Raw genomic sequence first — 12,092 nt, 5'->3', positions numbered from 1 at the left:
TGCTCACATTATCAGCCTGATAATGGTGACCCATCTCACCATCATCTTGCAACATCTACCACCACTCATAACTTAAGCTAACCCTCCTCAGAAACTAAAAAAAAAGCATGTAAATAGAGTCACTTGAACAATGTATTATTCTAAAATGTTTAGTAAATGTGATGATCTAACAGAGGAACCGTTACATCTTCTTCAAGCATTTCAGTATTTATCCAGCACTGCTCAAGACAAATTGACATCTAATGTGCAGCGCGAGCACCTTTTGTCCTATAGAAGGCAGACAAGCTACAGAACCAGACAAGGATTTGTTCAAGAACTATGTGAATAAAAAGAAGGATAATAAAGATCCAGAATCTCTCCTACACATACTAAAAATCAGCATTTTAGAGATTATTTCAGCAAATTAAATATAACTCCTCCATTAAGTTACACATTTACTGGCATTACCAGCAGTTAATTCATACCACAACAGTCATGCACTTGTAAAGCACATAACCCTTACATTAACCTCAGCAAAAAAGAATGTTGTTTTTAGTTTCTAGGTAGTCATGGATCCATAGATAACTGTTGGTCTGCTAGATAAAAAAGTAAATTGTTTTGCACTGCTAAATCTGATGGAAGGCTATCAAAACCCCCTTTTGTTTACTTTCTGTATAGGAAATTGTAGTGCAATTGTTTTATCAAATAGCTATTTCAAATTATTTTGTAATGTAAATATTTCAAAGTTGTAATGTTGCTCAGTTGTTGAGTTTGAGATTTCAAGCATCTTTTTCTAATAAAGGTTTATAGCTGGTTTTAGTGTCTACAGGTTCTCTTTTTCTCACAGTCCTGCGAATCCATTCAAGTCAGTGGGTGGTAGTTATTTGTTGTTGATTTGTTGTTGTTTAGATTACTCGGACCTTAGAAGATATATGTGACATGCAGGTACGCTATTCTCACCAGCTAGTTAAAAATCAGACAAAAACCAAAAAAAGCCCAAAGGATAGTTCAGTAGCCTTTCCTAATTTCAGAAGTGTGGTTTGAAATCAATTTTGACAAGGGAGAAAAAAATCTACTTTATATTTCATTTTTGTTGAGATAACCCAGATTCCCTTTATTAATGGTCACATTCTGACTCTAGTGAAGCTGGCAAAACCCCTGTAATTTCTCCTTGGGTGATTGTAGCCATCTTTCTTACTTTAATGATCAATCACTTCCCAGGTTACTCGAGTTAAGCACCAAAATGGGAGTCTCCAAATTGACAAAGCTGCCAAAACATTTTCAGAGGATTTTGGGGTGGGGGTGGAGAAAGGTATCTCCAGACAAAGAGTTAGAAAAGATGAATAAAGTAGAGCATTACCTTCATCCATGTTTGCAACAGAGATTTTCATTAGAGGGCCTGGGGGTATACAGAAAACTCAAGTCAGTCTTGATTCTATGTAATTATTTCAGTGTGTAAACACCCTCAATATGAGAGCATCACAGCAATGACCAGGCAGAAACTAGTTATTTCCCTCTCACCTAAACATCACATCAGCAAGGAACTGGTCTTTGGTACAAGTACAGACTCAAAATCTGCCTTCTGGGGCAACACTCCTCTAGCACTAGGGTGGTACAAAAGAAGACTTGACTACAGAGTCCCTGATTTACTTTGACACCCTGGGGAGTAATGCAAAGTTACTCCCCAACCCCAAGTGCTCCCTCATGCCCTGTTCTGCCCCTCTTGCACTGCCTTGCCTCTGTGTGTGGCCCCACAAACCAGTGGCTTCTCCAACATACACTAAAAGGAGGCTGAAAGGGGTCATAGGGCAGCTGGCTTGGCAAGGGGAGATGAGATGAGGTGGAGAGGTGGAGAGGTGGAGAGGTGGAGAGGTGGAGAGGTGGAGAGGTGGAGAGGTGGAGAGGTGGAGAGGTGGAGAGGTGGAGAGGTGGGCAAAGGACAAATCCTTCACCAACATGATTCTCAACATACATGGAAATGCATCCCAAGCATGAACTCTGTGCTTAAGTTTTAAAAAGGACTTAAGTCATACTTCACATGAACTGGTGAAAATAGTAGCAGCACGGTGTGACACGACAGCAACAGGCAACTTTAGTCAGTCACCCATAGGCTGCTCTCCCCTTCCAGGGTGTGGTTGCTTCAGGTCTGGGTTTGTGTTGGATCAGTTCCCTGGCCTGCTTGTGGGTAGTATCCCACATGCTGAGATCTGGGAGCGCTTCCCTGCTATTACACAATCCTCCAAGCACAGAAGCAGATGTTGCAGAAGGGTGTGTAGTGGGGGACAGGCAGCATCATCTCCCCCTTCCACAATGCCTCAAGCTCCACTAGGGGATGTTCAGGCCTGACATCAGGAAAAAATTTTTCACGGAAAGGGTCACTGGGCACTGGAACAGGCTGCCCAGTGAGGTGGTTGACTGACCTTCCCTGGAGGTGCTTAAAAGACAGGTGGATGAGGTGCTGAGGGACATGGTTTAGTGACTGTTAGGAACGGTTGGACTGTGTGATCCAGTGGGTCTTTTCCAACCTAGTGATTCTGTGAATGAAAAACACAGCCCTGGGTCTGTTAGTTCATCCAATCATGTAAATGGCCATAGACACAGAGTGTTTTATAGGTATGTTAGTGCTATTGCTATCATTTGCTCTATGGGAAATCATGTCTCTCTGCTAACAAAGGCTAAAAGCATACCTGAAATAACACAAGAAGAAAAGTTATAAACACAGCATGGCTCTGGGAGGAAACCGCACCTCATTTCCACACCAAGGCTCCCAAGCAGCAGCAGCAACACAATGGTACAAGAGGCACAATCACACCGACATGCTAACAAGTTGGGTATCATTTAAGTAGTGCATCATGACAGCCCAATTTGTGTCCTCCTACAGGGTTTTATTTGCATATTAAATTGCTTTTTTTTATTACCAGATCTTCAATAGTTATTTTTCATACCACGAGTGCATAACTCTATTTGGAGACTTGTTGGATTGGTTCTGGCACCTGCAGAAATAAAAATTGCTGATTTGGGCACCTGAAAGACACAGAAAGCCATTTAAAACACACTAAGGATTTTGGCACAAAGATGAGGTTTCATTCCTTGTCCCATTTTTTTTAAGAGATTAGGTGTCCTACAACTTTTAAATGGGAAGGGGAACACAAATAGATCTAGCACTTATTCAGCTAATTTTCATTTTGAAAAAAGATCTCAATGGAAGAATCAGGACATCATTTGACTAGCCACTCTTTCATGAAAAGGATTAAGTTTCTCAAAACCAAACGCTTATAAATATAGACATTTAAGTTATTTTTAACTTCTGCAAAAGCTTTTAAAACTACTGAAAAGGAACTTAACATATTGAAAAAAAAAAATTGAAACAAAAGTGTTTTTCCATATAGAATACAAGCCCAGAATTGGAATGAAACATTACTTCAATTAATTTTCTTCCTTGCAGCAAATCAATTTTTTAAATGTATTTTTACTTAAATTCATAGGAAAAGCTAATATTAGAGACTTGAGCTCTTTAAAATAAAAAAGAGTGAGCCTACTAACAAACATACCCACCCATATATTACTGCTAAAAATACCAATACAGAAACCTAAAATCAAGTCTGAGTTTCAACTTACATATTTAATTTTGGGAAGCAATATTAAATGAAGATGCATACCATGCTGTCAACACCACAAGGGCAGTATTTTCTCATTTTTTGTTTCTTCACAAGCTGAAGAGATATATACATTTGTATACTGCACACACATGGAACAGAAGTTGAAGAACTGCCTTATGATCTCTAATGTTTACCATATTTTATGGGTTACAGAAATATACTTGGATGGATCTGCTTGTTGTAATGAAACTTCTGTTTCATTTTATAGTCTGAAATAAGGAGTAAATAGCATACATAATGCTGCTGCCACTGGGATCTGTATGACAAGGCATCAAAACTAGCAGGTTTCCCCAACAGAAGTAGCATATTGTTATTTCTTTATTCAAGTAATTCTAGCAAATTCAGCTCCCTCCCCGCTTTATTTTACTTAAAAACCCCATGCAGGATGGATTTGTTTCATTTGCTTTCTCATCTCAGGGATGCTGGTTAAGCTTTTTGTTGAAAACTTTTTTCTTCTTTTATTCTAGGCAGCATTTGGGCCTATTGTAAAATCTTTACTGTCTCTGCTACCTCCACAGCAAATGCATTTAGGCAGCAAACTGTTGCTACCATTACATCTACCTGCTTCAGACCTCTGAGGTTACCTTTTATCACAGATTACCCGCAACTTCTATTACTTGGTTTACTGTAATCAGACTGTAGCTGTCAAGAATAAGCATACACCTTTTCTGGATTAAAGTACCTGCATGCTTAGCATCGTAGAATAGTTTGGGCTGGAAGGGACCTTAAAGATCATCCAGTTCCAACCCCTCTGCCATAGGCAGGGACACCTCCCACTAGATCAGGCTGCCCAAGGCCCCATCCAACCTGGCCTTGAACACCTCCAGGGATGGGGCAGCCACAGCTTCCCTGGGCAACCTATGCCAGTGCCTCTGCCCTCTCATAGTGAAGAAATTCCCTCTTATGTCTAGTCTAAATCTGCCCCTCTGCAGTTTATACCCATTGCCCCTCATCCTTTCACTACAAGCCTTTGTAAACAGTCGCTCCCCAGCTTTCTTGTAGCCTCTTCAGGTACTAGAGGTCGCTATAAGGTCTCCTCGGGCCTTCTTTTCTCCAGGCAGAAAAATCCCAATTCTCTCAGCCTGTCCTCCTTGTCCTTCTTTACATTCTTCTTGCAGAACAGACCAAACAGCATTCACTGCAGGGACATGTCCAGTAAACTATTAAAAATGAACAATTTATACACAGGATGGAATAACATTATCAAAAAGCCCTTGTTCAGATTTTCTGAAAAAAATATTTAGACACATACATATATTTGGGCATGATGTTACAATGAACCACAGTTCTTTTCAGCAGGTAGCTGGAGGCTTGCTGTGTAGCCCCCAAGTTATCAGTAAAGGAGCATTTTCTGTTCAAGTCATGCTGCCAGGGACTTTCCCAGATGTACATTCCCTTCAGGTACCAGCTTTGCTCTGCCTTAGACGCATCCAGCTCTGCTTCAAAATGATACTCTGAGTGCCACCCCCAGGAGGGAATCCCCATCTGCAACTGCAGAAGTGCTTTTTATCACAGTGCATATTCTACATCAAACCATAACTCACATTACTGAAAGGAGGAGCCCAGGACTTGGGGGTAGTTCGCCTCGGCAGCAGTGCCTGCAGCACAGGGACAGGAAAGGAGGGAAATATTCTTTCCTCAGGATACACTGGCTTGTCTGCTTTGCTCCCCAGGGTTTGGCCTGTGTTGGTTACAAGCTGATCACGCTCTCCCCAGCCTAAAACCTTCTGGGGAGCAACACTGACTTTAATTATCTGCCTTTCACCCTGGGGGGTTGTGGCTCACTGTGCTGGTGGGATGAGCTGCAAGGGTGGTCACCCCACAACACGAAGCAGTGCAGGTCAGTGCCACACAGTGTGGGGAACATTACCCACAGCCCAAGCTTCTTCCACCAGAAAATTCAGTTTTGACTCCTGTAGCACACTAAAGCAGTATGATCTACAGCCAGACCTTTTCATTCGTATTCAATACTAGTCATGCAGACTAGTTCGAATGATGTAAGGAGACTCTTCTTGAAGCATTCAAAATTAAACTTCACCTGTATTTCCACAGATTTCCCCAAACTCAAACAGGACTTCAATAAGGACTGTAAGGTTGGCCCTGACTGTTTAACAGCAGCATTTGCTTCCCCAAGGAGTTTGAAATAAATCTCGTCTTGTAGCAAAACAGGGCCAGTTTAAGAAAGCAAAGAAACATAATAGAATATTATAGAATAACTAGAATAACTGTAAGCATTTTCCTTGTGGAAAAAAGATATTTCTTTTCTGCTAGGCTGTAAGGTTCTTGTACACTAAGTTAATGCAGAAGAAATCAGACAGCAACGTAGCTGGACCTGTCAAAGGGTTTAATGCTTTGCTCACAAGCAACAAAGGGGGAAAATAGGACTCTCAGAGAGAGTAAAGCAGAAATGTCTCTGAAGCTGGTTCATCCATTGTTTGGATGACAACACTACAGGGATATAAGCAAAAAATATCATTGTCTGTGGAGCAATGACTGTCAGAGTACACAGATGAAAGAGGCAACCAAGGAGAAATAATAGAGTACATATAAAATATGGAGTATATAACCCTAGAAGAAAACCAAGGATTTGTATAGCCATGCATTAGTTGCATTTGTAGCAGAGATTTACTTTTAGAAAAACACATGAACAAAGAAATGCCTCTTTATTATAGTTTAAATACTTAAGGTTAAACATACTGCTAGCACTTAATTTAACTGTAGATAATTATTTTCAATTTTTAGTGTCATAAGCAGCTTTGTAGGAAAACTTAAAAATACAAGAGGAGAACTAGTCAATTCATAAAAGACCATAGTCTAAAAAAGATGGATCCTTGCATTATATTGCTTAAGCCAAACTGCAAAAAACCAGAAGAATCAAAGTATTAGCCTTGTACATTCCAGGAGCACAGGAAGAGCTGAGGTCTGGGGCAGGACACGTAAGTCCAAGCAGGACACGTAAATCCAAGCAGGCAACACAATAAATTGACTCCTTTCTGTTCTATTTATTTTGCACAGATTGCATCTATTCTGTGGACATGAGATTAGTCACAGGACTCTCACATTAATACTATTTATGGAGATTGGCATAAAATAACACCAGCCCTAAACTGCTCCCTCAGTTTTTTATCAAGTTTTATTCATTAATAATTAAGTTTAACGCTCCCATGCACTAGATCTCAGAACCTATTTATACCACTCCACACCAAAGCTTCAGATGCATTAAAGGCCAAGTTCATTATTTTTTATTTATAACTATCTATGACAAGAAAGATCTTAAGCAAGAGCAAAAGAGAGTGGAAATTGATCTTCGGTGTACGCAACTACTACAAAAGAGATGCGATGGTTTTGGCCTCAGTCCAGTTACCATTCATCTCTACAGGACTCTTTCTACAACTCTTTTGTAAGTATCACAAAGCCCTTTTTAATCTTGAAATAACTCAGGTATAGACAGATCATTGCTGTCAGTTTACAGAGATCCCAAGCTGCCGCCTTATGGCTGATGAACTATTAAGTGACAAACAAAAAATTGTTGATATGGCATTATTGTTCTCTTCTACCTAAATTTTCCTGTAGCCTCAGTGATTCACTTCCCCCCCATCTCCATGTCATTATTTATCAACTGGGAAAGTCAACTGAAGCTGTGTAGTTCTGGGAAACATAGGTAAAAAACAAAACAAAACAAAACTACCAGGCAAAACTCTTTAAAACAAGTAACACTCGACACTTCAGTTACGTCACCTCCGGAGCCACGTTGTTCCCTGACACAACTCGTGTGTATTGAGCAGGAATGCCCCCCAGCAGCACACATTGTCCCCTCCTTGTGCCCAGGCAGAGCCACTCCAAGGGCTCAGCATCTTGGGGAGCTTTGGCAAGAGCCTTTACACCAAAGTCAGTCCCAGTCCTCCTCTTGGGCTCCATCCCTGCAGCACTGTGGGAGGTGGTTGAGTCTCCCATCCCTGTAGGTGTTTAAAAGGGGGGTAGATGAGGTGCTTGGGGACATGATTTAGTAGTAGACAGGCATGGTTGGAGTTGATGATCTCCAAGGTCTTTTCCAACCTAGTGATTCCATGAAATACAACTTGATAAACAAGATTTAGCAAGTTTCCTGCTCAGCTAGCTGCATCCCATCTGTGTCCACCTGCCCCCTACCCACTAAACATCCTAGAGGCATGGAGCAGTAGGGAGTCCATTCCCACAGAAGACACACTGCTTGGATGTCTACAGTTTTATTATTAGGGCCTTTTCCACATTACACTGGGGAACCAAATCAAAGAGATTTGTAACTTTATAGCCATCGGCTTTTTGACCTACCTGGTATCTGTATATTTTTTCCCCTCTTCCAGTCTATTCAAGATGTCAGATAAAAAACCTAATGATTTCTTCTTCTCTTCTAGAAACACTTTTCAGAGTTTTGACAGCATCCATGCACATAGGCATTTATTTTATACCCAGTAGCTCCCCACCTCATTACACTTATCTTACCTTAGACCCTGAAATTATGGTTTTGTTTGCTGTTTTCTTGCATGCAGTTCTGTGCATTATTTTCCTACTGTTTCTCTGCCTGCCCTTCTTAAGACAATCCCTGATCCTAGACAGACATAGCCTGCATCTTTTTGCTTAAAAAATACCCACATTCCTCAGTGATTCTTCCAGCAATAACCCTTGAACATTTTTCAGATTAATATGAAAATCCACGTATGTTGTTTTTACTTTGAGTCTGCATATTCTTGCATTTGCACATGTGAAATATTTTACACTTGAATATAAAGCTGAAATTAAAATGGGTAAAACAAATTGATAGCTTGCATCCTGCCATCCACTCTAAACTGCTTTTATAGAATTTATTCCATTACCACCTAAGCATCTTACCTGTTGGCCCCCAACCTGACTGCCTTATAAATATAATAGAGCTCTTCCTGGCATAATCTGCTGCTCTGTTTTTCCTCCCATTTTGCCTTCCTCTGCACCCCGTTCTCCACACCGGAGCAGTGCAGGGCTGCTGCAGGGAGCTTTGGGCATCTCTGCAAGTGGTGGGATGCAACTCAGAGCAGGGCTGGGCCTGTGCCAGATTTTACTGGGGCCTGGGTTTACTCCTCTTAGGTTTGAGCTGGGGAAAAGCAGAAATATGGCTTAAAGCAATCTTTCACTCCATTCATACTAAGGATGCTGCTACTGTTATCCAGCTGCAAATTAAATTCTTTACTATTCCTAAAGCAAAGGCAATTGAACCATTACACCACTCCCTGAGGCAGGCTCCCCTTCCATAGCTGCAGCAAGGTGGTTCTCCACCTACAGCCCTGCCCTCCTGGGCATGTGTCTTGCAGAGGACAGATACACACCTCCCCTCTCACCAAACCAGCAGCTTCAGCACCTGAGCTGTCAGTGCTGCGAAATTACTGATGAGATTCACACTCAGCAGGGCCGCTAAGAGCAGCAGAGAGAGCATTTCAACTTTGCAGCATCAGCAGCATCTGAAAGACAGAGCCTCTGGATATTCACAAGCAGAGGGGGGCAGAAGACGATTTTTACTCATAGACTGTGCAAGCATGTTCAGGCAGGCTTGTTGTTCTTTTTCTAACTAAATATATACATTCTTAATCCCTAATACCTAAACCAATGTGCTTTAGGCCAAGAGAAATGTGTTCACCCGTACTGCTGAAGTTAGTTAACCCAAGAGAAATATAGGTGTGGGAAGGGGTGGGAAGCCAAGGCTGACTGAGTACACATTCAGAAGAAAATGTGCAAGAAAGACTCTAGTCTAATAGCCCAGGAGAAGAGGCAGAGGAAAAGCAAGAGCCAGAGAATCCAACTGCCGTTTCTTGAGACCCTTATTCCATAAAAAGGCACAGAAATTAGATGACATCTACGCATCACGATGGCTTCCTTTATATAGATGGATGTAGCTTCTAGTGACTGATGGAAAGCAAGCAAGCAGAGCAGTTACAAATTTTATTATGAAAGGAAACTAGACCACCACATTGATTTCTAATTGTCCAGCCTGAATGCGACCAACAGAGGAAGAGAAAAGGGCTTCTGATCACAGCACCTATGAGAAACTCCTCAACCTCCTCACTCCCATAAGTGTTCTTTCACCACAGGATGTTTAGAAGAAGGGGTTTCTAGACAGATGCCTTATGTGAAGCCTGTAATTCTCCAAGTACAAATCCTTTCAGTGAAGAAAGTATTATTTCTATCTATAAAACAATATTTCAGGAATTATTTTGCCACATGGCATATTCCAGCTGAAACGTTAGCATTTTACAAGTCTCAACACTGGGAAATTTTTACAATAGCAAGTTCTTGAATCTATAGCCTATATTAAAAGATCCAATAGATGAAAGCTGGAGCTACACAAACACATAGCAGAAATAAGAAACATTTCCAATAAAATGGATAACTAACCTAGGACCAGGATGCATTTGTTATCGTGAGACTTTTTCTCAAGAAATCTCACTTCCCCTCCATTACACAGGAACTCTGCACTACCATCAGCGGTTGGCTAAAGCAGACATGTTAGTTGGCTGAGACATGGTTAGAAGAGTTTCTAACATCTCCAAGGTTCTGCAGTTATGAAGGTTCCGCCTGTGAACAGTCTTCAATGCACTTGGAAAAGAGCCTGTTTTTCAAGGACACATGGATATGGTTGGAGGATATCAGCAGAGGAGAAAGTCCAAGATCTGGGAGCTATAGGCTGAGCTTGTTCCCCATCTTTTACTTAATCTACTGCCTTCTAGAGAGTCTAGGGATAAGTGGATTTGAATTGTGAATCAGATTTTCTTTGAATCAATGTTTCTCAGACTTGTGATTCCTCAGCACACGTTACTCTGGATTAAAGTTCACAATGAGCCTCTTTGTTGAGGCACCTCCAAGTCACTCAGCTGCCCCCCAACCACCTGGTAGGTCATAATCTGGCACATTCCTCCCTGCAGCTCCATCTCACAAACCCACACCACAGAAAACTCCCACTGTACTTGGATGCCTGTTGGGAACAAATGCTGTATCCTCTTCCTAGCTGCTCAAAGGCGAGTTTCATCTTCACTTCTCTGGCCAGACACCTGCCAAAACATGAACCTAAACACTTTCAGAGTTTGGTGCCTTCAGCCTCCTTCCTACACAGGCAGAAGGAACTGCCCAAATTTGAACCCATGCCCTGCTGCTTGCCAGCAGGTCTAACTGAACCATTACATTGTTGTTAGACATTCCAGCTGTGCTGCTTACTTACTGTCATTGCGTTACTTTACAAAAACCCCAAAGATCAGTTTGAAATGTCTTGGTTTTTTACATTAGTGAAATACTCCTTTCAGTTATTTCTTAACCTTCAGCAGGTTGCTCTTCAGTTACCATGACACCCACTAATGTGCAGAAGACCAGAGCCTAAGAACTGAGTTGCACGAGAAGATGGACCAGTTGTCGAGCAGATAACTCTAAAATGCACACAGAGGCTCCTCAGCTGATGTAAATCAGTGTAGCACTATTGAAGTTAGAATTATAAATCTCTCCCTCTGTCTCAGTAAATGCCTTATGGGATCAGAGAGCCATGCCTGCAAGTTGCATCACTGGAACAAATGTTTTGCTGCAGAAACCTTTTTGCCAATATACAACTACTTCAGGCTACACAAATCTGAGCACAGTTGATTCTAGGTATGCACTTAAAACTGCTGTTCTTTTTCTCCCTCTTTTTTCTGCTACCGACATATTGAAATACTTCAAAACACTCAATTTCTAGCAACACTAGTAAGCTAGAAACATTTAGAAGCAGCAACAAATAATAACAATATGACACGCTATTTGTCACATAACAAGTCTGACCATTGTTCTGAAGCACTAGTCACCTAGCCTATAGGACATCTGTAACCCAATGTCTTGTCTTTTTGGTTTCCCTTTGGTCACTTTTCAGACTGCCTGACTCCCCAAGGGGCTCTGAACAGCAGTCCAGAAAACCCTTGAGCTGAGCCAGGAACTGCTGAGAACTAACCAACAGAAACACCCAGCATAAGAACACGTCCAATTCCTTATCTGGCACTTCACTGCTAACACAAAAGGAGACCAACTGAAAACAGTTCCAAGAACACAGGGAGGGGGGAAAAAAAAAAAAAAAAGACTTCCTAGAAAACCTCCACCTTCAGCATTCACATGTAATGGCTTCTTTCTGATCCAACCTATCATTTATTAAGAACACACTCCAAGGCATTTGTTGTTTTCCTCGCAGGACACAACTTCAACAATCCCAAATCATAGTTATGATACAAGTTTCAACAAGTTAATGAAAAGCCATTACTGAGGGCCTGATCAGGCCAACACTCCCTAATGTGCAACTTACCTTAGAGCTGCGGGAACTAGCATCACATTTCCTACTTCCCTTGTCAAAAGCCCTCAGGCAGTCAGCTTTGTTTTTACTTTTATGCTTACCTCAAGTCAGGAACACAAAGTTGTGGCAGTACTCCTTGAAGTCTG

This window comes from Phaenicophaeus curvirostris, chromosome 4 (assembly GCF_032191515.1).
Source record: "Phaenicophaeus curvirostris isolate KB17595 chromosome 4, BPBGC_Pcur_1.0, whole genome shotgun sequence".
In the NCBI taxonomy this organism is placed as follows: Eukaryota; Metazoa; Chordata; class Aves; order Cuculiformes; family Cuculidae; genus Phaenicophaeus; species Phaenicophaeus curvirostris.
The sequence above is the reverse complement of the archived record's forward strand: the minus strand, read 5'-3'. Positions refer to the sequence as shown.